Below are 25,299 nucleotides of genomic sequence, written 5' to 3'. Positions count from 1 at the left end.
GGATGTTATTTCGTCGGCATTTCCTCCGCATTTTCAGTGTTTTTCTCGTCCTCAGTGTTGAGAAGCGGGGCGTTTGCGTCTGCAGTTGAGTCCACCTCAGTTGACCAGTCCCTCACCACTGCCTCTTCAGACTTCTCTTCGTTCTCTGCAGCGGCTTCTACCATAGCGGCAATAACTTCGTCCAGCGGTTCGTCTCCGGGTACGTCCGTCTGCCCAGTCGCAGTCATGGTAACACTTGCGTTGGTATTTACCGTGCACGATGTTGTCGCGTGGCCTTCTCCACACTTCTTGCAAAGCGCTGTACACCCGGCCGCGATGTGCCCGTAGTCACCGCACCTCTTGCACTGCGGCGTCCGGCAGTTGAACGAAAAGTGACCGGTCTCTCCACAGCGCCTGCACGCCTTTTTCATGTTGGCATAAATGCACATTACTTGGAAACCATCCACTTGGATGTAGTTTGGCACCTCCGTCTTCATCTCGAGGATGACTCGTCGACTTCCTTTTTCCACGCTCGGGGCTTCTCGGAAGTACTCCCTCTTGACTGAAAGCACTTTCCGTACTTTCCCATTACCTCTCTGAGGTCGTCGTTGGGTACTTCCACCGGTAAAAAGTGCACCGTCACCAATGTCGTGATGCTGGCTAGTGGAACCAACGGATACATCTTTCCAGCAACTTCCAGTCCTGCTGACCTCAGGAGGGCCTCAGCCGCATTCTTCGTAGTTGAAGTCACTAGAAACTTTCCACCGCTGAAGGGGTTGACACCCCTCGCCTCCTTCCCTACTGCCTTCAGCAGCCCTTGTAGTACTTGAGACATACGTACCTCTCGATCTACCTCCAAGTCAAAACTGAATTCCCGATTGATGGGGCGGCGGTTGGCCATCTTCCGTCCTTGACACGAAGCGGCCCCCCGATACCGAGACCTTCAGGAACACGAAAACACGGGGCTTGGGTCGTAAAAGCCCACTATAACTCAAAAATTATCGAAAATCGAACAGGAGCTCAATAACAACACGTCTGTTCAGATCGTCGTCGGCGGCGGCGAAAAAACTTGTCCTAGAAACTCATTCTGCTGTCCCCTCCAAGGCGAAAGATCAAGAAAAGATCTTCCCGGAACCGCACCGCAAGCGGTACTGCCCCGACGACCTTGTTTTCGGCCGCGCGTTCAAAGACACGGCCCACCCAGGGGCGGACCGCGTTATCAAGGGGCCCTTCTCCAAATATGAAGGACCGGCTCACTTTCGCCTCCCTCCACCGCGAAAGATCCTAGCCCAAAGGCGAAAGTATAAAATTATTTCCCGGAACAGCACCGCAAGCAGTACTGCCCCGTCGACCCTTTTATCGGCCGTACCAGTCAAAGACACGGCCCACCCAGGGGTGGACCGCGTTATCAAGGGGCCCTTCTCCATATATGAAGGACCGGCTCCCTTTCGCCTCCCTCCACCGCGAAAGATCTGGCCCTAAAAGGCGAAAGATCAATACGCGGATTTGAAGGCAGACCAGAGCATATATCCTACATTCTCTTGGCGCGAGCTCACTATATACTCCGTATATCCGAAGCAAAGAGGTGGTGTCACGTACTCCTCTTCCTCTCGCTGTCATTTTTTTTCAAACGGGTTAGGCCTAGCAAAAATTGTCTAGAAGCTCATTCTGCTGTCCCCCTCCACGGTGATCTTTAGTAAATATTTATTGAGGTGCATAAACAGAACAGCTCAACGGGACGTAACATATCCCACCACTGACAAACGCGCCGAAACTGTCCAAAACCACAACTTCTCCCAAGAATCACACACTACCCGTCATTGCTTAGCATGTCAAATAGCACTGCCTTCACACCCGACACATACACGTCCTGGTGGGCATTACAGCTTCACAAGCACATCACCGTTGACAAGGACAAAGAGGTTGTGATGGTTCTTCCACCGACGACGAAAACTGTCTAGGCCAAGGGCACGAAGGTCGTTCTGGAGCCTGCTCTTAATGGTGACCCTGCACCTCCGCATAATCTTTAGTAGGGTCTCGTCCCTGCTACCATACACGGCCCTCGTCCGGGAGCACCATAGCTGATACGCCACCTCCGTCACCAAGAGGACAAAGGCCGGCTCCTTCCGTGAAGGCACCGGTAGGGGATCCAGGTACTGCACCGTCGCACAGGACACACCCACAAATTCGTACATGTCCGCCACCCTCCTCCACATGGCTGCGGCATTGAGGCACCCGTAAAACACGTGGTGGTGATTCTCCACCGATGAACATACGGGACAAACAATCGTACGCGAAAGGCCAAAACGTCGAAGCCTGGTCCTCACTGGCAGAACATTGTGCGAATGTTGCCAGGCGACATCCACACGGGAACCATCAACAATGCCCCAAGCGATACGTCTCCGGTTGTGCCCACTTACGTTGGAAGGGCTGGGATTGCTATTTCGTAGAAGGCCACGTAAAGCTCCCGCGAGGTACACGTCGTGACGTCTGCATCCGGCCGGGACCTTCTGATCGAGATAGCGTACCGCCGCATCATCTGGTACAAGGGCCATAACCTCTCGCAGTGCGGCCGAGTGTGGTCCACCAAGCCCCCAAAGTGCACCGTCGAGGTGCCCGCGAAGAAAAAGGCAAGGTCGTGAGCAATGCGGTTCGTGCCTTGGAACATCCTGAAGAGCATGGCCAGGCCGAGTGCACCACAGAAAAGCTGGACATTAGGAAGGCTCCACCCACTCAGCTCTGGAGGCCTTGTCAACACTGATCTTTGCACGCGTTCTGGACGTCCGCTCCAAAAGAAGGAGTACAGTAGCCGATGACCTCCACGCGTTGTCGCATGAGCAGGTTAAAAAGCGGTGTCAAAATACCACAAGCGGCTGCACACGCGTCGGTTGATGAAATCACTGCGCTGACGGAAGTCTTGCTGCCGAGAACCGACGGTCTCCATTGCCTCGTCAATGTGCCGCAGTTCCCGTACCCAGTTGCTGACCAACGGGCCTCTGCTGTTGAAATGTACGAAGATACGGCTTGTTTCCGTTACCGGTACGCCACATACTTCGGAGTAGGGCAATCCCTGACCAAGCGGCAACAGAGTACACTTCCTGCGATTCACCGCTGCACCAGAGGCACGTCCATACAGTTCAAGGGTATCCAGTACGTGCTTGACGTTGTCTATCGAAGGCAGGCATACAGTGAGGTCATCCGCGAAGGCAAACATCGTTGGAAAGCGGTGGCTACCAGGCACTGGAAGGCGAGGGAGGAGGTCCTCTTTAGTAAAAGGCGAAAGATCAATACGCAGATTTGAAGGGAGACGAGAGCATATATCCTACATTCTCTTTCCACGAGCTCACTATATACCCTATATATGAGAAGCAAAGAGGTGGTGTCACGTACTCCTCCCCCTCTCGCTGTCTTTTTTTTCCCTCGGGGGCGGGGGTGGGGGGTAGAGACGAGTGGTTTCTCACCATGTTCTCTCTTTGATTTGAATAATATAGCCTTACCCAAACGGGTTAGAAGTGTCTAGAAGCTCATTCTGCTGTCCCCCTCCACGGTGATCCTTAGTAAAAGGCGAAAGATCAATACGCGGATTTGAAGGGAGACGAGAGCATATATGACTAGGGTTTGTGGTTTTCGGCATTTATGTTCGACCCAATTCGGGGGTGTTTATCGGCATTTATATGGGGGACCATAAATCGGATTTTTTCGGCATCTATATTCCGCCCAAAAAATAAATGCCCGAATACGGGCATCTATTTATTTCGCATGAAGGAAAGCCTATTTTGCGCGCGAAGTAACAACGAACCGAAAAGAAGTGAATCGATTCATGGTTTCATTAACAATATCTTTTATTGCCTGTGCCAAACCAGCAAGCAAGGAGAGTACCTCTTGTTGTAATAGATGCAAGCGTACATCATCATGCTCGCATCTGTCATAGCGGCTCGCTCCTTGCGATTAATAACACGCAGTTTAGAGAACGCGCGCTCAACATTAGCGCTAGAAACAGGAATAGCCAGTATGCTTAAGGCGCACTGCGATAACAAAGGCCATGTGCTGGAACGGGCCGTCCAAAACTGAATAGGAGATATATCCACCTGAGGGGCAGGGCATACAGCATATTCGAAAAACTCGCGCTTTATATCATCCATACGAGATTCATCTCGTAGAACAAATAAGAATAAGTCCTCATACAGTGAAGTGCCTCGAAGTGCCTTGAAGTGCCTCACGAACGGAAACAAGGGTCACTCCAAGTCGTAACTGGAAGGGAGTAGTTAGAGTAAGTACAAAGAACACAAAAATGAACTAGAAGGCTAGGGCAGGGATGAGCGATCGGCTTTTGAAACCGTGTGGGAGCTCCATACACTCGTGATCTCTTTTTAACCGGACAACAACAGACCACAAAGGTTCTGAATGGTAAATTCACTAAAGGTGGTGTGTCACTAAGTACGTGTGCTGCCAAAAGGCGGTCAGGGACCGCACAACAGAGCTGAGGTCAGGGCACAGCCCGAAGATAATACCACGCTCGAGAAATAGTCGACAACGGGAGATTCCAAGGGGATTTCCCTTTGCGGTTCCAGGAATGGCAGCTGTCAAGATACGAGAAATTCGGATTTTTTCGGAATATTCCGAATCTGAAAAAAATCATTCGGGGGGTGTTTTCCGGCATTTTTCGGAAAATGCCGAAAACCACGAACCCTACATATATCCTACATTCTCTTTCCGCGAGCTCACTATATACCCTGTATATGAGAAGCAAAGAGGTGGTGTCACGTACTCCTCCCCCTCTCGCTGTCTTTTTTTTTCCCTCGGGGGCGGGGGTGGGGGGTAGAGACGAGTGGTTTCTCACCATGTTCTCTCTTTGATTTGAATAATATAGCCTTACCCAAACGGGTTAGGCCTAGCAAAAATTGTCTAGAAGCTCATTCTGCTGTCCCCCTCCACGGTGATCCTTAGTAAAAGGCGAAAGATCAATACGCGGATTTGAAGGGAGACGAGAGCATATATCCTACATTCTCTTTCCGCGAGCTCACTATATACCCTGTATATGAGAAGCAAAGAGGTGGTGTCACGTACTCCTCCCCCTCTCGCTGTCTTTTTTTTTCCCTCGGGGGCGGGGGTGGGGGGTAGAGACGAGTGATTTCTCACCATGTTCTCTCTTTGATTTGAATAATATAGCCTTACCCAAACGGGTTAGGCCTAGCAAAAATTGTCTAGAAGCTCATTCTGCTGTCCCCCTCCACGGTGATCCTTAGTAAAAGGCGAAAGATCAATACGCGGAATTGAAGGGAGACGAGAGCATATATCCTACATTCTCTTTCCGCGAGCTCACTATATACCCTGTATATGAGAAGCAAAGAGGTGGTGTCACGTACTCCTCCCCCTCTCGCTGTCTTTTTTTTTTCCTCGGGGGCGGGGGTGGGGGGTAGAGACGAGTGGTTTCTCACCATGTTCTCTCTTTGATTTGAATAATATAGCCTTACCCAAACGGGTTAGGCCTAGCAAAAATTGTCTAGAAGCTCATTCTGCTGTCCCCCTCCACGGTGATCCTTAGTAAAAGGCGAAAGATCAATACGCGGATTTGAAGGGAGACGAGAGCATATATCCTACATTCTCTTTCCGCGAGCTCACTATATACCCTGTATATGAGAAGCAAAGAGGTGGTGTCACGTACTCCTCCCCCTCTCGCTGTCTTTTTTTTTCCCTCGGGGGCGGGGGTGGGGGGTAGAGACGAGTGGTTTCTCACCATGTTCTCTCTTTGATTTGAATAATATAGCCTTACCCAAACGGGTTAGGCCTAGCAAAAATTGTCTAGAAGCTCATTCTGCTGTCCCCCTCCACGGTGATCCTTAGTAAAAGGCGAAAGATCAATACGCGGATTTGAAGGGAGACGAGAGCATATATCCTACATTCTCTTTCCGCGAGCTCACTATATACCCTGTATATGAGAAGCAAAGAGGTGGTGTCACGTACTCCTCCCCCTCTCGCTGTCTTTTTTTTTCCCTCGGGGGCGGGGGTGGGGGGTAGAGACGAGTGGTTTCTCACCATGTTCTCTCTTTGATTTGAATAATATAGCCTTATCCAAACGGGTTAGGCCTAGCAAAAATTGTCTAGAAGCTCATTCTGCTGTCCCCCTCCACGGTGATCCTTAGTAAAAGGCGAAAGATCAATACGCGGAATTGAAGGGAGACGAGAGCATATATCCTACATTCTCTTTCCGCGAGCTCACTATATACCCTGTATATGAGAAGCAAAGAGGTGGTGTCACGTACTCCTCCCCCTCTCGCTGTCTTTTTTTTTCCCTCGGGGGCGGGGGTGGGGGGTAGAGACGAGTGGTTTCTCACCATGTTCTCTCTTTGATTTGAATAATATAGCCTTACCCAAACGGGTTAGGCCTAGCAAAAATTGTCTAGAAGCTCATTCTGCTGTCCCCCTCCACGGTGATCCTTAGTAAAAGGCGAAAGATCAATACGCGGATTTGAAGGGAGACGAGAGCATATATCCTACATTCTCTTTCCGCGAGCTCACTATATACCCTGTATATGAGAAGCAAAGAGGTGGTGTCACGTACTCCTCCCCCTCTCGCTGTCTTTTTTTTTCCCTCGGGGGCGGGGGTGGGGGGTAGAGACGAGTGGTTTCTCACCATGTTCTCTCTTTGATTTGAATAATATAGCCTTACCCAAACGGGTTAGGCCTAGCAAAAATTGTCTAGAAGCTCATTCTGCTGTCCCCCTCCACGGTGATCCTTAGTAAAAGGCGAAAGATCAATACGCGGATTTGAAGGGAGACGAGAGCATATATCCTACATTCTCTTTCCGCGAGCTCACTATATACCCTGTATATGAGAAGCAAAGAGGTGGTGTCACGTACTCCTCCCCCTCTCGCTGTCTTTTTTTTTCCCTCGGGGGCGGGGGTGGGGGGTAGAGACGAGTGGTTTCTCACCATGTTCTCTCTTTGATTTGAATAATATAGCCTTACCCAAACGGGTTAGGCCTAGCAAAAATTGTCTAGAAGCTCATTCTGCTGTCCCCCTCCACGGTGATCCTTAGTAAAAGGCGAAAGATCAATACGCGGATTTGAAGGGAGACGAGAGCATATATCCTACATTCTCTTTCCGCGAGCTCACTATATACCCTGTATATGAGAAGCAAAGAGGTGGTGTCACGTACTCCTCCCCCTCTCGCTGTCTTTTTTTTTCCCTCGGGGGCGGGGGTGGGGGGTAGAGACGAGTGGTTTCTCACCATGTTCTCTCTTTGATTTGAATAATATAGCCTTACCCAAACGGGTTAGGCCTAGCAAAAATTGTCTAGAAGCTCATTCTGCTGTCCCCCTCCACGGTGATCCTTAGTAAAAGGCGAAAGATCAATACGCGGATTTGAAGGGAGACGAGAGCATATATCCTACATTCTCTTTCCGCGAGCTCACTATATACCCTGTATATGAGAAGCAAAGAGGTGGTGTCACGTACTCCTCCCCCTCTCGCTGTCTTTTTTTTTCCCTCGGGGGCGGGGGTGGGGGGTAGAGACGAGTGGTTTCTCACCATGTTCTCTCTTTGATTTGAATAATATAGCCTTACCCAAACGGGTTAGGCCTAGCAAAAATTGTCTAGAAGCTCATTCTGCTGTCCCCCTCCACGGTGATCCTTAGTAAAAGGCGAAAGATCAATACGCGGATTTGAAGGGAGACGAGAGCATATATCCTACATTCTCTTTCCGCGAGCTCACTATATACCCTGTATATGAGAAGCAAAGAGGTGGTGTCACGTACTCCTCCCCCTCTCGCTGTCTTTTTTTTTCCCTCGGGGGCGGGGGTGGGGGGTAGAGACGAGTGGTTTCTCACCATGTTCTCTCTTTGATTTGAATAATATAGCCTTACCCAAACGGGTTAGGCCTAGCAAAAATTGTCTAGAAGCTCATTCTGCTGTCCCCCTCCACGGTGATCCTTAGTAAAAGGCGAAAGATCAATACGCGGATTTGAAGGGAGACGAGAGCATATATCCTACATTCTCTTTCCGCGAGCTCACTATATACCCTGTATATGAGAAGCAAAGAGGTGGTGTCACGTACTCCTCCCCCTCTCGCTGTCTTTTTTTTTCCCTCGGGGGCGGGGGTGGGGGGTAGAGACGAGTGGTTTCTCACCATGTTCTCTCTTTGATTTGAATAATATAGCCTTACCCAAACGGGTTAGGCCTAGCAAAAATTGTCTAGAAGCTCATTCTGCTGTCCCCCTCCACGGTGATCCTTAGTAAAAGGCGAAAGATCAATACGCGGATTTGAAGGGAGACGAGAGCATATATCCTACATTCTCTTTCCGCGAGCTCACTATATACCCTGTATATGAGAAGCAAAGAGGTGGTGTCACGTACTCCTCCCCCTCTCGCTGTCTTTTTTTTTCCCTCGGGGGCGGGGGTGGGGGGTAGAGACGAGTGGTTTCTCACCATGTTCTCTCTTTGATTTGAATAATATAGCCTTACCCAAACGGGTTAGGCCTAGCAAAAATTGTCTAGAAGCTCATTCTGCTGTCCCCCTCCACGGTGATCCTTAGTAAAAGGCGAAAGATCAATACGCGGATTTGAAGGGAGACGAGAGCATATATCCTACATTCTCTTTCCGCGAGCTCACTATATACCCTGTATATGAGAAGCAAAGAGGTGGTGTCACGTACTCCTCCCCCTCTCGCTGTCTTTTTTTTTCCCTCGGGGGCGGGGGTGGGGGGTAGAGACGAGTGGTTTCTCACCATGTTCTCTCTTTGATTTGAATAATATAGCCTTACCCAAACGGGTTAGGCCTAGCAAAAATTGTCTAGAAGCTCATTCTGCTGTCCCCCTCCACGGTGATCCTTAGTAAAAGGCGAAAGATCAATACGCGGATTTGAAGGGAGACGAGAGCATATATCCTACATTCTCTTTCCGCGAGCTCACTATATACCCTGTATATGAGAAGCAAAGAGGTGGTGTCACGTACTCCTCCCCCTCTCGCTGTCTTTTTTTTTCCCTCGGGGGCGGGGGTGGGGGGTAGAGACGAGTGGTTTCTCACCATGTTCTCTCTTTGATTTGAATAATATAGCCTTATCCAAACGGGTTAGGCCTAGCAAAAATTGTCTAGAAGCTCATTCTGCTGTCCCCCTCCACGGTGATCCTTAGTAAAAGGCGAAAGATCAATACGCGGATTTGAAGGGAGACGAGAGCATATATCCTACATTCTCTTTCCGCGAGCTCACTATATACCCTGTATATGAGAAGCAAAGAGGTGGTGTCACGTACTCCTCCCCCTCTCGCTGTCTTTTTTTTTCCCTCGGGGGCGGGGGTGGGGGGTAGAGACGAGTGGTTTCTCACCATGTTCTCTCTTTGATTTGAATAATATAGCCTTACCCAAACGGGTTAGGCCTAGCAAAAATTGTCTAGAAGCTCATTCTGCTGTCCCCCTCCACGGTGATCCTTAGTAAAAGGCGAAAGATCAATACGCGGATTTGAAGGGAGACGAGAGCATATATCCTACATTTTCTTTCCGCGAGCTCACTATATACCCTGTATATGAGAAGCAAAGAGGTGGTGTCACGTACTCCTCCCCCTCTCGCTGTCTTTTTTTTTTCCCTCGGGGGCGGGGGTGGGGGGTAGAGACGAGTGGTTTCTCACCATGTTCTCTCTTTGATTTGAATAATATAGCCTTACCCAAACGGGTTAGGCCTAGCAAAAATTGTCTAGAAGCTCATTCTGCTGTCCCCCTCCACGGTGATCCTTAGTAAAAGGCGAAAGATCAATACGCGGATTTGAAGGGAGACGAGAGCATATATCCTACATTTTCTTTCCGCGAGCTCACTATATACCCTGTATATGAGAAGCAAAGAGGTGGTGTCACGTACTCCTCCCCCTCTCGCTGTCTTTTTTTTTCCCTCGGGGGCGGGGGTGGGGGGTAGAGACGAGTGGTTTCTCACCATGTTCTCTCTTTGATTTGAATAATATAGCCTTACCCAAACGGGTTAGGCCTAGCAAAAATTGTCTAGAAGCTCATTCTGCTGTCCCCCTCCACGGTGATCCTTAGTAAAAGGCGAAAGATCAATACGCGGATTTGAAGGGAGACGAGAGCATATATCCTACATTCTCTTTCCGCGAGCTCACTATATACCCTGTATATGAGAAGCAAAGAGGTGGTGTCACGTACTCCTCCCCCTCTCGCTGTCTTTTTTTTTCCCTCGGGGGCGGGGGTGGGGGGTAGAGACGAGTGGTTTCTCACCATGTTCTCTCTTTGATTTGAATAATATAGCCTTACCCAAACGGGTTAGGCCTAGCAAAAATTGTCTAGAAGCTCATTCTGCTGTCCCCCTCCACGGTGATCCTTAGTAAAAGGCGAAAGATCAATACGCGGATTTGAAGGGAGACGAGAGCATATATCCTACATTTTCTTTCCGCGAGCTCACTATATACCCTGTATATGAGAAGCAAAGAGGTGGTGTCACGTACTCCTCCCCCTCTCGCTGTCTTTTTTTTTTCCCTCGGGGGCGGGGGTGGGGGGTAGAGACGAGTGGTTTCTCACCATGTTCTCTCTTTGATTTGAATAATATAGCCTTACCCAAACGGGTTAGGCCTAGCAAAAATTGTCTAGAAGCTCATTCTGCTGTCCCCCTCCACGGTGATCCTTAGTAAAAGGCGAAAGATCAATACGCGGATTTGAAGGGAGACGAGAGCATATATCCTACATTCTCTTTCCGCGAGCTCACTATATACCCTGTATATGAGAAGCAAAGAGGTGGTGTCACGTACTCCTCCCCCTCTCGCTGTCTTTTTTTTCCCCTCGGGGGCGGGGGTGGGGGTAGAGACGAGTGGTTTCTCACCATGTTCTCTCTTTGATTTGAATAATATAGCCTTACCCAAACGGGTTAGGCCTAGCAAAAATTGTCTAGAAGCTCATTCTGCTGTCCCCCTCCACGGTGATCCTTAGTAAAAGGCGAAAGATCAATACGCGGATTTGAAGGGAGACGAGAGCATATATCCTACATTCTCTTTCCGCGAGCTCACTATATACCCTGTATATGAGAAGCAAAGAGGTGGTGTCACGTACTCCTCCCCCTCTCGCTGTCTTTTTTTTCCCCTCGGGGGCGGGGGTGGGGGTAGAGACGAGTGGTTTCTCACCATGTTCTCTCTTTGATTTGAATAATATAGCCTTACCCAAACGGGTTAGGCCTAGCAAAAATTGTCTAGAAGCTCATTCTGCTGTCCCCCTCCACGGTGATCCTTAGTAAAAGGCGAAAGATCAATACGCGGATTTGAAGGGAGACGAGAGCATATATCCTACATTCTCTTTCCGCGAGCTCACTATATACCCTGTATATGAGAAGCAAAGAGGTGGCGTCAAGTACACCTCCCCCTCTCGCTGTCTTTTTTTTTTTTTTTTGTCCTCGGGGACGGGTAGAGACGAGTGATTTCTCACCATATTCTCTCTTTGATTTGAATAATATAGCCTTTCGCAAACGGGTTAGGCCTAGCAAAAATTGTCTAGAAGCTCATTCTGCTGTCCCCCTCCACGGTGAACTTTAGTAAAAGGCGAAATATCAATACGCGGATTTGAAGGGAGACGAGAGCATATATCCTACATTCTCTTGGCGCGAGCTCACTATATACCCCGTATATGAGAAACAAAGAGGTGGCGTCAAGTACACCTCCCCCTCTCGCTGTCTTTTTTTTTTTTTTTTTGTCCTCGGGGACGGGTAGAGACGAGTGATTTCTCACCATATTCTCTCTTTGATTTGAATAATATAGCCTTTCCCAAACGGGTTAGGCCTACCAAAAATTGTCTAGAAGCTCATTCTGCTGTCCCCCTCCACGGTGAACTTTAGTAAAAGGCGAAATATCAATACGCGGATTTCATGCGATGATGCTGACAACTGACATAGTCGTGTAAATAAAGAATTAATACAGGACAAACAGCGCCGTCTGCGGCGAATATGCACTACCATTGAGTTACCATAAACGAGGAAGTAGAACATCTTAATGAAAAAGCAAACAGTCTTGAGTGTGGTTCATATATACACGCGGTGCATTATTGAACCATCCAATACAACCAATCTTCATTCATGCGATGATGCTGACGACTCACATATTCGTCTAAATAACGAGTTAATACAGGACAAACTGCGCCATCTGCGGCGAGTATGCACTACTATTGAGTTACCATAAACGAGGAAGTAGAACATCTTAATGAAAAAGCAAACAGTCTTGAGTGTGGTTCATATATACACGCGGTGCATTATTGAACCATCCAATACAACCAATCTTCATTCATGCGATGATGCTGACGACTCACATATTCGTCTAAATAACGAGTTAATACAGGACAAACTGCGCCATCTGCGGCGAGTATGCACTACTATTGAGTTACCATAAACGAGGAAGTAGAACATCTTAATGAAAAAGCAAACAGTCTTGAGTGTGGTTCATATATACACGCGGTGCATTATTGAACCATCCAATACAACCAATCTTCATTCATGCGATGATGCTGACAACTGACATAGTCGTGTAAATAAAGAATTAATACAGGACAAACAGCGCCGTCTGCGGCGAGTATGCACTACTATTGAGTTACCATAAACGAGGAAGTAGAACATCTTAATGAAAAAGCAAACAGTCTTGAGTGTGGTTCATATATACACGCGGTGCATTATTGAACCATCCAATACAACCAATCTTCATTCATGCGATGATGCTGACGACTCACATATTCGTCTAAATAACGAGTTAATACAGGACAAACTGCGCCATCTGCGGCGAGTATGCACTACTATTGAGTTACCATAAACGAGGAAGTAGAACATCTTAATGAAAAAGCAAACAGTCTTGAGTGTGGTTCATATATACACGCGGTGCATTATTGAACCATCCAATACAACCAATCTTCATTCATGCGATGATGCTGACAACTGACATAGTCGTGTAAATAAAGAATTAATACAGGACAAACAGCGCCGTCTGCGGCGAGTATGCACTACTATTGAGTTACCATAAACGAGGAAGTAGAACATCTTAATGAAAAAGCAAACAGTCTTGAGTGTGGTTCATATATACACGCGGTGCATTATTGAACCATCCAATACAACCAATCTTCATTCATGCGATGATGCTGACAACTGACATAGTCGTGTAAATAAAGAATTAATACAGGACAAACAGCGCCGTCTGCGGCGAGTATGCACTACTATTGAGTTACCATAAACGAGGAAGTAGAACATCTTAATGAAAAAGCAAACAGTCTTGAGTGTGGTTCATATATACACGCGGTGCATTATTGAACCATCCAATACAACCAATCTTCATTCATGCGATGATGCTGACGACTCACATATTCGTCTAAATAACGAGTTAATACAGGACAAACTGCGCCATCTGCGGCGAGTATGCACTACTATTGAGTTACCATAAACGAGGAAGTAGAACATCTTAATGAAAAAGCAAACAGTCTTGAGTGTGGTTCATATATACACGCGGTGCATTATTGAACCATCCAATACAACCAATCTTCATTCATGCGATGATGCTGACGACTCACATATTCGTCTAAATAACGAGTTAATACAGGACAAACTGCGCCATCTGCGGCGAGTATGCACTACTATTGAGTTACCATAAACGAGGAAGTAGAACATCTTAATGAAAAAGCAAACAGTCTTGAGTGTGGTTCATATATACACGCGGTGCATTATTGAACCATCCAATACAACCAATCTTCATTCATGCGATGATGCTGACGACTCACATATTCGTCTAAATAACGAGTTAATACAGGACAAACTGCGCCATCTGCGGCGAGTATGCACTACTATTGAGTTACCATAAACGAGGAAGTAGAACATCTTAATGAAAAAGCAAACAGTCTTGAGTGTGGTTCATATATACACGCGGTGCATTATTGAACCATCCAATACAACCAATCTTCATTCATGCGATGATGCTGACGACTCACATATTCGTCTAAATAACGAGTTAATACAGGACAAACTGCGCCATCTGCGGCGAATATGCACTACCATTGAGTTACCATAAACGAGGAAGTAGAACATCTTAATGAAAAAGCAAACAGTCTTGAGTGTGGTTCATATATACACGCGGTGCATTATTGAACCATCCAATACAACCAATCTTCATTCATGCGATGATGCTGACGACTCACATATTCGTCTAAATAACGAGTTAATACAGGACAAACTGCGCCGTCTGCGGCGAATATGCACTACCATTGAGTTACCATAAACGAGGAAGTAGAACATCTTAATGAAAAAGCAAACAGTCTTGAGTGTGGTTCATATATACACGCGGTGCATTATTGAACCATCCAATACAACCAATCTTCATTCATGCGATGATGCTGACGACTCACATATTCGTCTAAATAACGAGTTAATACAGGACAAACTGCGCCATCTGCGGCGAGTATGCACTACTATTGAGTTACCATAAACGAGGAAGTAGAACATCTCAATGAAAAACCAGACGGTCTTCAGTGTGACTCATATATGCACGCGGTGCATTATTGAACCATCCAATACAAACCAGGGTGTCGAACCGAACCCGAACCCGAACCCGAACCGAAAACCGTACCCGAACCGTTATTTTTGCCGGAACCGAACCCAAACCCGAACCGAAATTTTCATGACACTGTTGAACCCGAACCGGAGCAGAACCGTAAAAAATAATAGCGGTAACCGGTTCGGAACAAAACGGTTCGGACATAAAAGAAGTCAGCATAAGAGTTCCTCTCTATCCCCGAACGAAGACACATTGGTATCATCATCACGCGCCTATATCATGGATTTTCGAAAATTTCACCTAGCAGTCAGACGACGACGTATAGCAAGTATACTTTCAGCGTCTTTTTAACATGTCGAAGCGCAGTTGTCCTTGTGAGCGCCGCGGCTAGCGCCCCGCACGCGTTGCGGCGTCTCTTCAGAGACGAGGTGCCACGCCTACGAATGAAACAGGAATGAAGTAGGCCAGTTATGTAGCTCTACAGGACGAATATGTGATCAAATAAGCGTCCAAGATTTCCCTTTACATGTGAGCAGTACAAATTAAACAAGTCAGAAACATAAGAAGTAGAGAAGGAGCGTACGCAGAACGGTGCCTGTTTGATTGGTCGTGGTTTGAAAAGTAAGTGTAGTTCAGCTTATTGGTAGCGCAGTTATGTCGTGACACATTGCCTTTGTGTTGTGGATTAACTAGTACACTGCTGTGAGCTCGGACAGAGTAATACCTAAGACACACGGCACGCTCTAAGGGCCTTTCTGCAAAAGGGGTGCTGAAAATCGCACGTGGCTCCAGTTATCGTTTGATAAGCGAACCATGAAAACAGCATTCCATTTTGCCGTTATCAGAAGGTTCGCTTGCTAGACGATAACAGGCGCAACGAGCGTTTTTCCACTCCTTTTGTGAAAAGGCCTTTGGAGCGGCCGTGTGTCTTAGGTATAAGGCTGGCAGGCTTATTTTCGACATGCTTCAGTGCGGTTTCAGATCGATTCACGCTGCGAAGGCAGTGTGCCGGCAAGTACTGTCGTCTATGAAAGATGAAAGTCGCCAGCTGTTGTTTCAGCCTCAGAACATCAGTTTCTCTCCTGTCGTCTATGTTACGCTGTCCATCTTATTAGGCTTCCTTTAAGTGTATCTTGCTGGCACTGTGCGTGTGAAAAAAGAGATTTTGGAAACAGAAAGTAGCAGGACTACATCGCTTCAACAGCGTGGACTCTATTTGCAATAAGTGTTCATCCATTTCTCATTTCTCTCGCTAAAGGGCTACATCACCGCTAGAGACGTCAATGCAGACAACAGCTGTAAGCTATTAGCCACGCATTTCCTGATAAAATCAGTTTTATGGAACATATAAAACGGAAGTGTTGAACCGGTTCGCGAACCGGTTCGGGGCTGTAAACCGGTTTGCGAACCGGTTCGAGTTTTGGCGTGACCGAACCGGAACTGAACCGGAACGAAATCACAACAACGCGAACCCGAACCCGAACCGAACCCGTATATTTTGCGGTTCGACACCCACAAACCAATCTTTATTCATGCGATGATGCTGACGACTCACATAATCGTCTAAATAATGAACTAATAGACGACAAACAGCGCCGTCTGCGGCGAGTATGCACTACCACTGAGTTACCATAAACGAGGAAGTAGAACATCTCAATGAAAAACCAAACGGTCTTCAGTGTGACTCGTATATACACGCGGTGCATTATTGAACCATCCAATACAAGCCTATCTTCTTTCTTGCGATGATGCAGACGACCAACAGAATTGTAAAAATAAAAAGTAATACAGAAAAAAAACAGCCGACTGCGGCACGTGTGTAGTACTGTTGAGCTACCATAAACGAGGGAGTAGAACATCACAATGAAAAACCAAACGGTAATCAGTGTAGTTCATATATGCACGCGGCGCATTATTGAACCACCCAATACAAACCAATCTTTATTCATGCGATGATGCTGACGACTCACATAATCGTCTAAATAATGATGATGATGATGATTCGGGTTTTCATGGCGCATAAGCCACGAAGGCCATAATGCGCCAAGACAATGGTAAGAAAAGTACAAGCTAAAAGTATAGCGATTTAGTAAAACAAAACTTTAGAGTTAGAGTATCAAAGGACATAAAATGAAATAACTAAAACTACAATGCAGGTAAAATACCAATATCTTGAAAGAAGTTAAAAACACGTTCAAACGCTAAAAGAGCCTGATCCCCCAGCAAAAGGGAGGGATGTAGAGGTGTATGGTATGTGTACAATTCGTGAAACTGGTGAGGCCGTTGTGTGTCGTATGATGGACATGTAATGAGCATGTGAAGGACTGATTTCGTCTCGTCACATCTCATGCAATGCGGAGCCTCTTCATTGCAGTGGAGATGGCTTTGGGTGAAATGCTTGTGCCCAATTCTCAGCCTGGCAGAAACAACTTCATGAAGACGACTACTAAAACACTCTGTCCGTTTTGAAATGGTGGGCTTAACTATATGAAGTTTGTTGCTGTGCGGTGTATCCCAGTGCTGTTGTCATTTGTTGTTTATGGCCCGCATAAGTGTAGGTCGGAGGTCTTGGGACGGTACATCAAAATGATTCACCTCAGATGAAAGAGCAGCTGTAGCAGCTGCATCAGCGAGTTCATTCCCGGGTATACCCACATGGCTGGGTACCCAGCAGAATGTTAGAGAGACCCTTTTTAATTACCTTACCAGCAAGGCACTGTGCCTTCTGCACAAGGAGGTTTTTGGACATCACCATGTTGCCTATTGCTTGAAATGAGCTTAGAGAATCTGTGTAAATGACTGATGACTTGGTGTGACTTTCTAAGATGTAGTTCAGTGCGAGGATTATTCCGTATACTTCGGCATTAAAAACTGAGAGCATGTGAGGTAGACGATATGACTGAGTGAATCCATCGGTTACCATTGCACATGAGACTGAGGTGCGTGTTTTGGAACCGTCAGTGTAAAAATCTCTGTGGTGTCCAAGACTTTCTTTAAGGGACTCAAACTCCTGCTGGAGCACAACAGGTGGTGTGTTCCGTTTCTTAAACATAGTCAGGGAGCTATTGAAACATGGAGGTGATTGCCACGGCGGGACCCGTGGGCTAGCCTGTACTATGGTGAAATCATCTTGTGGGAAATTGTAATCCTCACATCCCTGGAGAACGCGCATGCTAAATGGGGGAGTAACGCTGGGTTTATTAAGAAAGAGCTGCTTGAAGCGTGTCCCTTTAGCGCAGGAAATGACTGGGTTATTGGGATAGCCTCTTACCCTCAAAGCGTACGAAACAGACAAGTAAAATCTCCTTCTTTCCAGTGACGATTCGTTACTCTCAACATAGAGGCTTTCCACTGGCGATGTGCGGAAAGCACCAGTTATCAAATGCAGTCCCTGGTGATGTACTGGGTCTAAAATCTTCAGGACAGATTTCCGAGCAAACCCAAAGACAACACATCCATAGTCCATTCTGGACAGCACTGTGGACGCATAGACCCTGTGCAGAGTGTCACGATCTGCTCCCCAAGATTTGTGGGGCAGCACTTTCAATAGGTTTAGGTATTTCATGCATTTTGTTTTAAGGCTCTTGATGTGAGGTAAGAAGGTGAGCTTTCTCTCAAGGATGACCCCGAGAAATTTGTGTTCACCCTTAATAGCGAGGTCCTGTCCGTTCAGCTTAAGAGCAGGTGGAGGAAACAGTCCTCTCACCCTCGAAAAATGAACACAAACGGTTTTCTCATGTGAGAACCTGAATCCATTCTCGTGGGACCATTTCGTAAGCTTATTTAAAGTTAGCTGCACCTGTCGTTCACATAGATTCGTGGAAGAGAAGGAAACCTGAATGTCATCAACGTACAGTGAATACGACATGGAAGGTGGGATTATGCTAGCTACTGAATTGATTTTCGCTAGAAACAGAGTGACGCTGAGGACGCATCCCTGCGGCACTCCATTCTCTTGAATGATTTGAAGGATTTCACGAGATACAAAAAGAACGACATAACTTGCTCGACGAAAGAGGCTAGTGCAGGGTGCAGAGGGTTATGCAGAACACAATTCTTCACATTCATATGGCACGGCCGGTAAGTGTGACGGAAGGAATGATTTTATGAGACAGAGAAAGAATGAGATTGCTTGCTTGATGAAAGAAACCGGTGCAGGTGTATGACCTCCTGTTTACTAAGGAAAGGGAGAGTATGTAAATTTTATTGAAATTTTTTATTGACACAAGTTGGTGGGAAGGCACGTTAATGTAGCCATCGCTGGGCTTTTCCGGTATTTATCAAACACACACTTAACAATGAGGTCAAGTCACATCCAGCTGGTAAACGTGTTCCACAGTAAAACAATATTTACAAAAGGTTCGTGCACTGGAGCCTTGAAACCACCAGCTCGCATGCTTCTACACCATTTTGTCAGTCAAATTCAAACATAATTTTGTGCAAGAAATTTTCTATGGTACCAGTAGAGAGAAGCTTTGATCAATGAGCAGGCACGGTGCAGCATGTTCACTTTAACGACAGAAAAGGCAAGCAGCTAGACAATTAACACTATGAGCACTCAAACACACTGCCAAGCTGTAATGTGCACAGGTATAATTCGTTACCAACAAGCAGTGCCAAACACTTTTGTACACTGATTGCAGGAACACAGACGATACTGTCCATTGGCTCCACATGTACAAAACGGTTTTCCAGTTGTGGCAGGTCGACACTGCATAAAACAGAGCAATTCACCACATGGAGCACGACATCAAGAAACAAAGCTGTAGGACAGCGGCAAAGTGCGACATTGCATTGGGAGCTGCACCTTGTGAATATTGCCGTTATTCGACCAAATGCTGCACACGATAGCTGTACATATGAGTTTAAACGCTTTGACTTGTCCAATGTGTTCACACAGAACGTAAACCCTGCAATAGTTACCTTCTTATCAAATGTAGCGCCGTCTCGATTGATTCCTTTACCATGGACTACGATGCCTGAACCTTGATGACATGAATGAACTTTAAGCTTGTACCCCCTCAACAGTGTAAGCATATGCTTGGCTGTCGGGCTCTCTGGTGATAGGGACGATGAGTGCGTATGCCACAGATGAGGTAGCCTCGAGAAAAGCAAATACTTAAACACTATCTGCATGTGCACGTATCTGGTACCCTTAACTAACCGCAACAGCTGACCGTTGACATTTTCAAATGGGTAGGCAGAATAGTTCCACAGGGGGCCCCGTTCTTTTACACAGTCCACAATGTGGATGAGGAGGTGGGCGTTGTACGTCATGTGCTCTCGGCCATACAAATTCTCATACTCTATCAGAAATGAGGACATTTTTTCCTTTACTGTGGTCAACAAATCTATAGGCACAGAGGTTCCCAACAGCATGTGCATCAGTCTAACAAACTTTAACCAGTTTTTGTAGTATTTCTCTGCCAAAGTCCCTTTGAGAACGATGGGTGAAAAGAACAAGAGCCAATTTCGCCATTCGGAGGCTTTCCAGTATTCTCTCTGGTGAATAGAACGTGGCAGCCTTGACATCTCCCAAACAGGTTGGAGACCAATTAGGAGAGTGTCCACATCATTCGCTCTGTCGGCCATGCTGTATGGGAATGTTTTGTGCTTGAACCACATGCATGCTGTGTACTTTACGAAACCAGAACACACAGCATGCATGTAGTCCACTACAAAAAATGCAGGAAAGCAGAAAAAAGACATCAACATGAGTACACTAGAGCCTTTCACGCCACGATACGGTGCACCATCCCGCTGTGCCCTTCGAGCATACTTGGAAAAATATTTCTCTGTCCTCAACTTTGCCGGTGGGGCATGATAGGGGTACACACGAGCTGACCCTCTGCCTTTCTCCACAACACAGCCCTCATGTTCACACCATGCACACCCGAATGCGCCATTAAATTGCACAGTGTTCATGAGAGAACAGCGTGCAACTGCATCCACACAACAGGCTGCAGGAAACACACGAGAATGGTGCTCCACACCATTCCTGTCTTCCCACGTCATTCCGTCAGATGAAAGTCGGTTCATTTCGTCAACAAATGGTCGAAGAAAGCAGTTCATCTCTAGTTTCGATGGGCCGAACCATAGGCCACCGAGAACGATGTGTTCATTGCGTTGTTTCTGTGGCAGCTCGTTCACCATTAACTGGAGTGGCCAGATGGCGAACTTCGAAGAATTGAATACTGGAGCCGCATGAGTATTCCACGTCACTGAAATATCATTGTCCCCCAAAGGAAGTTCGTTGTAGCTTTGCTCTCTGTGACGTCGCTTACGTCAAGTGACATGCTACGTCGCCCAGATTTGAAGGTTAAGGTCGGTTGTTGGAGTAGGTGCCGCAGCTGTTGCTCAATATCCAGCATTACAAAGTATCACCCGCACTTAATCAGGGCCTGTGAGCAGTGCTCTGTTTCACAGTTTGGAAAGGTGCATTCAGCGTCGACACTGGAAGAGCTTCCAATGTAAGCGACACAGGATGGGCAGTAGAAATTAAAGCTTGTGGCACATCCGCCACCAGAGAACTCCTTGAAAAAGGACATTTGGAAAGAGGGAAGTCTGTATTCTTGGGCAGGTGAGCCTCGATAATCTTAAGGAGGCTTTCAGTAGCCTCTTTCGTAGCGTGGTGCCGCAAGCTGTGACCCATTATCAATAGAAGGCTTTCTGAACGTGTGATCTTGCATCCCGGATAAAGTTTCTCGTCCTGAAATCAACAGAGCGAAAAACATGCAGAAACAGCAAAATTTTCTGATGCATAACTCACTCCAACCAGTCAAACTATAAGAGGCATTTCAATCTGGCCTATCACACCGACCACAGAAAATACATCCACATACGTGGCAGAAATAATACGTATGGCAGCTGATTTCGACAAAAGCAAAATGGTGCTGACAAGCCAGTATTGCAGAATAAAACCTGAGACAAGGAGTACAGACATGTTGTTATCTGGTCATGCTGGCAACTCATAGTACACATGGTTTCTTATTACCATATTTGCAACATTGTATGTTAACACTCGCCTTTCTTGAAGAAAATGCTAGCATTAACAGAACAGGTACAGTGAGAAGTGAATTACCATGTCATCATGTAACTGGTTCTCTCTCCGTGGTGAGCCCTCCAGGTCTGTACATGTAGTATCGAGCAATCCACATGGCGCAGGTGTTGCAAAACGTACGCTGTCGCTGTCTTCTTCGCTGCTTTCACTTTCAGTTGTTGTCGGGCATGCTTCCGATTCTACGTCATTTCGATGCGTGTGAAGATATCTTTCGTCCGCTTCACTATCGGTACTACCGACGTCGTCGGATTTTACCGCTCCGGTGTGGGAGACTTGACCGACTATTTGCTGGTCATCCCCGGATGTCTCATCGGAAGAGCTGTTCCGGTCCATCCTCGCTTTCTTTTGAGCCCTGTGGCGACTTCGTCTGGGCACGGTGCAGTTTGAATCCCAGCGAAAACGGTCGTAGTCTCCTCAAGGGATTGTTGACGTTCGGTGCTAAACAGTTTCAATCAATTAAAAACGCGCTGCACGCCTGGAAGTGGCCAATGGACTAAGTCCTGCGATAATTTTCGTCAGCGGCATTCTCCTTTCAACCGTGAAGCTGAATACGCAGTCAACATGAAGTTGTCAGAGTTGTCGCCGTTATCGCGTACATCGCCATAACGCCGGCAGGAAAATGTAAACAAATGCTGTCAATGACGATGACAGTTCAGCCGCACAACCTGCTGTTTGCATTGTAGAATTGTAGCCGTGACCACCTATGGATTAGCATGACGTAAGGTACCTGCTTACTGTTCCACAACGACAGCAGGAAAAAATAAATTGAATCCACAAGAAGAAAAAAAAAGAGAAAAGAAAGAACAGATACAGGGACCGAAACCCCTTTCCGTTCCAGCGAGAAGCAAATACCACAGAATAAAAGTGTCTGTTTGTAACGTATTATAATACTTCAGGTCATCACACGGCACAATGACGAATCTTGCACCAGTTGAAGTTTCGTTAACAGACAATGTTCAATACTGTGTGGATCTGTGCACAATATACAAGAAGAAAAAAAACACCAGGCGTGGCCCGCGACGGAATAAAAAGTGTGCGGGCAACATTGGACGGAGAGCGCGCTTTTGGTGCTAAGTTTGGTTGGTTTGGTTTGCTTTCTTGTTCTTTGTTCTGCTGGCGTTGTCGTAAGTGGACGTGTTTCCGTGTGGATCGAGCAATGTCGCATATACTTGTGAAGTGGCTCTCGGAAGACAAATGGGACGTGTACGGCATCCGGAAACTGAAGGATGAAAGCATTGCAGCAAAACTGTCGGTGGACCCGTCATTTGTGGATCTATTACATGGGAAAGTAGTGCGCGTGGAGTGGGACGCTGAGGAAAAACCGGGCAAGGCGTTCATCATTGCTGTTGGTATGTTTAGCACATGTTACGATTTTGTGCTTTTGCAATAATTCGCTTACGCACGCATTTTAGGAGCGGAGAAGGTGGTAGAGAAAAAGAGGAATTGCATCGTGCGAAGACACATGGAGGAGGGCTCGATTGGATCGGTAGGTGTCGTATTCTTGCCCTTCGTGTGGCTGCACATTTTGTCCTCCGCACGTTATTCGCATGGCAATTCGTTTCTGATCATCGCAAGGTAGGAGTGGTAACGAATTCACACGCTGTTTGCATGGTCATGCGCTGTGAGACCCTGACGTATCCAACGCCGTAATCCAACGACATTACGAGTGTATTCTCTCGTGTTTTGTATTGAACTGCCAGCGCTTTTGGAGCTAACACACATTTTGTTGATGCATGTGGTACATTACTACCTAGGCCTCGTCACTCTGCGGTCATGACAAGGAGTTGAAAAAAACTGAGAAAGAACCTGAAACGACAAGAAGAGACGGCCTCTGAACTACAGAAAGAACTGGCCGAAGCACGTTCTTTATTAGGTAATAGGTCCTAGTGCTCGTACCAGATTACTGGACATTTTCCTTCGAACTGTAGTTCCATTGGATTACGATTCAGCTCTTTGTCCCGATCTGTCCTGTTGCAGATACACTATTTTCATCCGTAAGCAGCTGCCACAGAGCATGGAGACATTGCTGACCGTTAAAGCTTCTATGTCCTGCTGTGTCGATGTTAAAATTATTTCCATTTGCTCTATAGATGCTGCACAGATGGCAAAAAGTCTGCGGAAGCTTATGTCGCAAGTCGGGACTCCACAAGCAAAAGAATCTAAGGTGAAAACTGTTTTAAATCCTGTACCTTATTTATATTGACAGTGCTCAAGTATGAGGTTCCTACTTATGGTCTTCGTACCTTGCAAATCTGTTTGCGGTTCACTGGTGACATGCTTCATATTCTACAGGTCGACATTGGTGGGGGCGTGCTAGTGGAGACCAGCACGCTGGCACGTCTCGGTGCACATGACAGCGGATGCCGGTTTGCCAGGGACCTTTTGCGCGCAGTTTTCTCGGAAGAGGAGCTGCGCGGCAAGTCTCTGACAGGAAGGAAATCCAATGCTCATGCCGGCAAAGATGCCAAGGAAGCCCTCGACCCACTGCGTCTGAATGCAGTAATTGGTATGGTGATTCTTTCATTGTGTGTGCATTCTTTAGACTGCATGCACCTCTCTCTATGACCGCTGAACGCACCGATCGCTGTTTTTTTCTTGCAGGCTACACACGTACAAAGTATGACGTCGCCCCGAGTGCGATCAAAAATAATCTAAGCAACATGCTGATAAAAAAGTATTCTCTGAGCTAAGCCCCGTTAGCAATAAAATATTTTATTCTGTACTTTAAACTGTGTTGTTTAAGTCTGGTTTATTTGCTAGCTTTTTTATGGACAAAGCAAGTTACGCTTTATTTCAGTTGTTTCACCCTTAATGCAGCATAATGTTAACATCGTAGCATTTGAAAATGGCAAGGCTGGCGCATAACTAACCCGTGAAAAAGTTTCCAAAAATCTTTCCTCTTGCATGTATGGACTTATGCAGTCTTTTGGAGCCCCCTTAATTGAAGATTAACACAAGTGAGCAACTTCGTTCTGAGAAATTCGTGGAGTAATATTTCTTCCGCACTTTTTTCAAAGTTGATACATTTACCCTGCAGGTCAGTACTTTGTGAGTCGTGTTGGAAACTAGCCTGTGGGGTCATCAAACTACAAAGGACTCAGTGCACCATCTTACCCCGTGAACTGTGGGGTAAATTGCTTATTCTGCAGACGTCCACGCTGCTAGCAAGAACGAAGTAGAAGACCGTGTAGACATTCACACTGATGAGCCTATACTTGGGGAGTAACATTTTCAGGTTAAATGCTTTTCTCAGATTCGGGGGGTAAAAATCGGGTGCTATTTTTGAATATGTAATTCGGGGAGAAATCGGGCAATTTTAGTGCCTTGGGGACCACTACTTCATTCACTTTTTTTTTTCTTTGTGTGTGTGGGGGATGACCTGCCACGCTAATCCCAGAAGGTGTAGACAGTTCTTGACACACATGGGTGTATTTTTGCGAACGTAAGCAACCCATTCTTACACGTCCGTACTTGGATATAAACCTTGAGCATGAGGACACGAAATGGACGACACGAACACACAGGCTCAAAACCAGCAACTGAGCATTTATTGGGGTCAACCGTCATCCAGACGCAAAATGGGTCAAAGTCATCGGGCCACAGGATGGACAAAATCCTGCAGCGCCCTCGGAAGGGAGACAGAAGGTCTGCTGATGCATCTGCCATTGCCTATGGCCACAGCTCCGCGGAAGACGCGTTTCTTCTCGCGCGTTTCACGACACACAATAGACGTCTCAGACCAAAGAGGTTG

At 46.7% G+C, this 25,299-nt stretch overlaps 23 non-coding genes and 2 pseudogenes across 23 annotated transcripts; all 25 read right to left on the bottom strand.

Moving 5' to 3' along the window:
* Positions 1 to 3,471: 3,471 nt before the first annotated feature.
* Positions 3,472 to 3,584, bottom strand: LOC135379611 (U5 spliceosomal RNA; annotated as a pseudogene).
* Positions 3,585 to 4,851: 1,267 nt separating this feature from the next.
* Positions 4,852 to 4,973, bottom strand: LOC135379546 (U5 spliceosomal RNA). Its single transcript, XR_010419031.1, has one exon. It is a non-coding gene; the product is annotated as a U5 spliceosomal RNA (small nuclear RNA).
* Positions 4,974 to 5,150: 177 nt separating this feature from the next.
* LOC135379557 (U5 spliceosomal RNA) lies at positions 5,151 to 5,272 on the bottom strand. Its single transcript, XR_010419042.1, has one exon. It is a non-coding gene; the product is annotated as a U5 spliceosomal RNA (small nuclear RNA).
* Positions 5,273 to 5,449: 177 nt separating this feature from the next.
* Positions 5,450 to 5,571, bottom strand: LOC135379545 (U5 spliceosomal RNA). Its single transcript, XR_010419030.1, has one exon. It is a non-coding gene; the product is annotated as a U5 spliceosomal RNA (small nuclear RNA).
* Positions 5,572 to 5,748: 177 nt separating this feature from the next.
* LOC135379543 (U5 spliceosomal RNA) lies at positions 5,749 to 5,870 on the bottom strand. The gene has a single exon (XR_010419028.1). It is a non-coding gene; the product is annotated as a U5 spliceosomal RNA (small nuclear RNA).
* A 178-nt stretch (positions 5,871 to 6,048) lies between these two features.
* LOC135379579 (U5 spliceosomal RNA) lies at positions 6,049 to 6,169 on the bottom strand. Its single transcript, XR_010419064.1, has one exon. It is a non-coding gene; the product is annotated as a U5 spliceosomal RNA (small nuclear RNA).
* Positions 6,170 to 6,346: 177 nt separating this feature from the next.
* Positions 6,347 to 6,468, bottom strand: LOC135379542 (U5 spliceosomal RNA). The gene has a single exon (XR_010419027.1). It is a non-coding gene; the product is annotated as a U5 spliceosomal RNA (small nuclear RNA).
* Positions 6,469 to 6,645: 177 nt separating this feature from the next.
* LOC135379541 (U5 spliceosomal RNA) lies at positions 6,646 to 6,767 on the bottom strand. Its single transcript, XR_010419026.1, has one exon. It is a non-coding gene; the product is annotated as a U5 spliceosomal RNA (small nuclear RNA).
* A 177-nt stretch (positions 6,768 to 6,944) lies between these two features.
* On the bottom strand, positions 6,945 to 7,066 carry LOC135379556 (U5 spliceosomal RNA). Its single transcript, XR_010419041.1, has one exon. It is a non-coding gene; the product is annotated as a U5 spliceosomal RNA (small nuclear RNA).
* Positions 7,067 to 7,243: 177 nt separating this feature from the next.
* On the bottom strand, positions 7,244 to 7,365 carry LOC135379554 (U5 spliceosomal RNA). The gene has a single exon (XR_010419039.1). It is a non-coding gene; the product is annotated as a U5 spliceosomal RNA (small nuclear RNA).
* Positions 7,366 to 7,542: 177 nt separating this feature from the next.
* On the bottom strand, positions 7,543 to 7,664 carry LOC135379553 (U5 spliceosomal RNA). Its single transcript, XR_010419038.1, has one exon. It is a non-coding gene; the product is annotated as a U5 spliceosomal RNA (small nuclear RNA).
* Positions 7,665 to 7,841: 177 nt separating this feature from the next.
* Positions 7,842 to 7,963, bottom strand: LOC135379552 (U5 spliceosomal RNA). Its single transcript, XR_010419037.1, has one exon. It is a non-coding gene; the product is annotated as a U5 spliceosomal RNA (small nuclear RNA).
* A 177-nt stretch (positions 7,964 to 8,140) lies between these two features.
* LOC135379551 (U5 spliceosomal RNA) lies at positions 8,141 to 8,262 on the bottom strand. The gene has a single exon (XR_010419036.1). It is a non-coding gene; the product is annotated as a U5 spliceosomal RNA (small nuclear RNA).
* A 177-nt stretch (positions 8,263 to 8,439) lies between these two features.
* Positions 8,440 to 8,561, bottom strand: LOC135379550 (U5 spliceosomal RNA). The gene has a single exon (XR_010419035.1). It is a non-coding gene; the product is annotated as a U5 spliceosomal RNA (small nuclear RNA).
* Positions 8,562 to 8,738: 177 nt separating this feature from the next.
* LOC135379549 (U5 spliceosomal RNA) lies at positions 8,739 to 8,860 on the bottom strand. The gene has a single exon (XR_010419034.1). It is a non-coding gene; the product is annotated as a U5 spliceosomal RNA (small nuclear RNA).
* Positions 8,861 to 9,038: 178 nt separating this feature from the next.
* LOC135379575 (U5 spliceosomal RNA) lies at positions 9,039 to 9,159 on the bottom strand. Its single transcript, XR_010419060.1, has one exon. It is a non-coding gene; the product is annotated as a U5 spliceosomal RNA (small nuclear RNA).
* Positions 9,160 to 9,336: 177 nt separating this feature from the next.
* On the bottom strand, positions 9,337 to 9,458 carry LOC135379548 (U5 spliceosomal RNA). The gene has a single exon (XR_010419033.1). It is a non-coding gene; the product is annotated as a U5 spliceosomal RNA (small nuclear RNA).
* A 178-nt stretch (positions 9,459 to 9,636) lies between these two features.
* On the bottom strand, positions 9,637 to 9,758 carry LOC135379547 (U5 spliceosomal RNA). The gene has a single exon (XR_010419032.1). It is a non-coding gene; the product is annotated as a U5 spliceosomal RNA (small nuclear RNA).
* A 177-nt stretch (positions 9,759 to 9,935) lies between these two features.
* LOC135379540 (U5 spliceosomal RNA) lies at positions 9,936 to 10,057 on the bottom strand. Its single transcript, XR_010419025.1, has one exon. It is a non-coding gene; the product is annotated as a U5 spliceosomal RNA (small nuclear RNA).
* Positions 10,058 to 10,234: 177 nt separating this feature from the next.
* On the bottom strand, positions 10,235 to 10,356 carry LOC135379539 (U5 spliceosomal RNA). The gene has a single exon (XR_010419024.1). It is a non-coding gene; the product is annotated as a U5 spliceosomal RNA (small nuclear RNA).
* Positions 10,357 to 10,534: 178 nt separating this feature from the next.
* Positions 10,535 to 10,656, bottom strand: LOC135379537 (U5 spliceosomal RNA). Its single transcript, XR_010419023.1, has one exon. It is a non-coding gene; the product is annotated as a U5 spliceosomal RNA (small nuclear RNA).
* A 176-nt stretch (positions 10,657 to 10,832) lies between these two features.
* On the bottom strand, positions 10,833 to 10,954 carry LOC135379536 (U5 spliceosomal RNA). Its single transcript, XR_010419022.1, has one exon. It is a non-coding gene; the product is annotated as a U5 spliceosomal RNA (small nuclear RNA).
* A 176-nt stretch (positions 10,955 to 11,130) lies between these two features.
* On the bottom strand, positions 11,131 to 11,252 carry LOC135379535 (U5 spliceosomal RNA). The gene has a single exon (XR_010419021.1). It is a non-coding gene; the product is annotated as a U5 spliceosomal RNA (small nuclear RNA).
* Positions 11,253 to 11,428: 176 nt separating this feature from the next.
* LOC135379602 (U5 spliceosomal RNA) lies at positions 11,429 to 11,550 on the bottom strand. The gene has a single exon (XR_010419084.1). It is a non-coding gene; the product is annotated as a U5 spliceosomal RNA (small nuclear RNA).
* Positions 11,551 to 11,727: 177 nt separating this feature from the next.
* Positions 11,728 to 11,858, bottom strand: LOC135379632 (U5 spliceosomal RNA; annotated as a pseudogene).
* Between the last annotated feature and the right edge of the window lie 13,441 nt (positions 11,859 to 25,299).

Source organism: Ornithodoros turicata, chromosome 1 (genome assembly GCF_037126465.1).
Source record: "Ornithodoros turicata isolate Travis chromosome 1, ASM3712646v1, whole genome shotgun sequence".
In the NCBI taxonomy this organism is placed as follows: domain Eukaryota; kingdom Metazoa; phylum Arthropoda; class Arachnida; order Ixodida; family Argasidae; genus Ornithodoros; species Ornithodoros turicata.
This window is presented reverse-complemented; position numbering and strand designations above follow the sequence as displayed.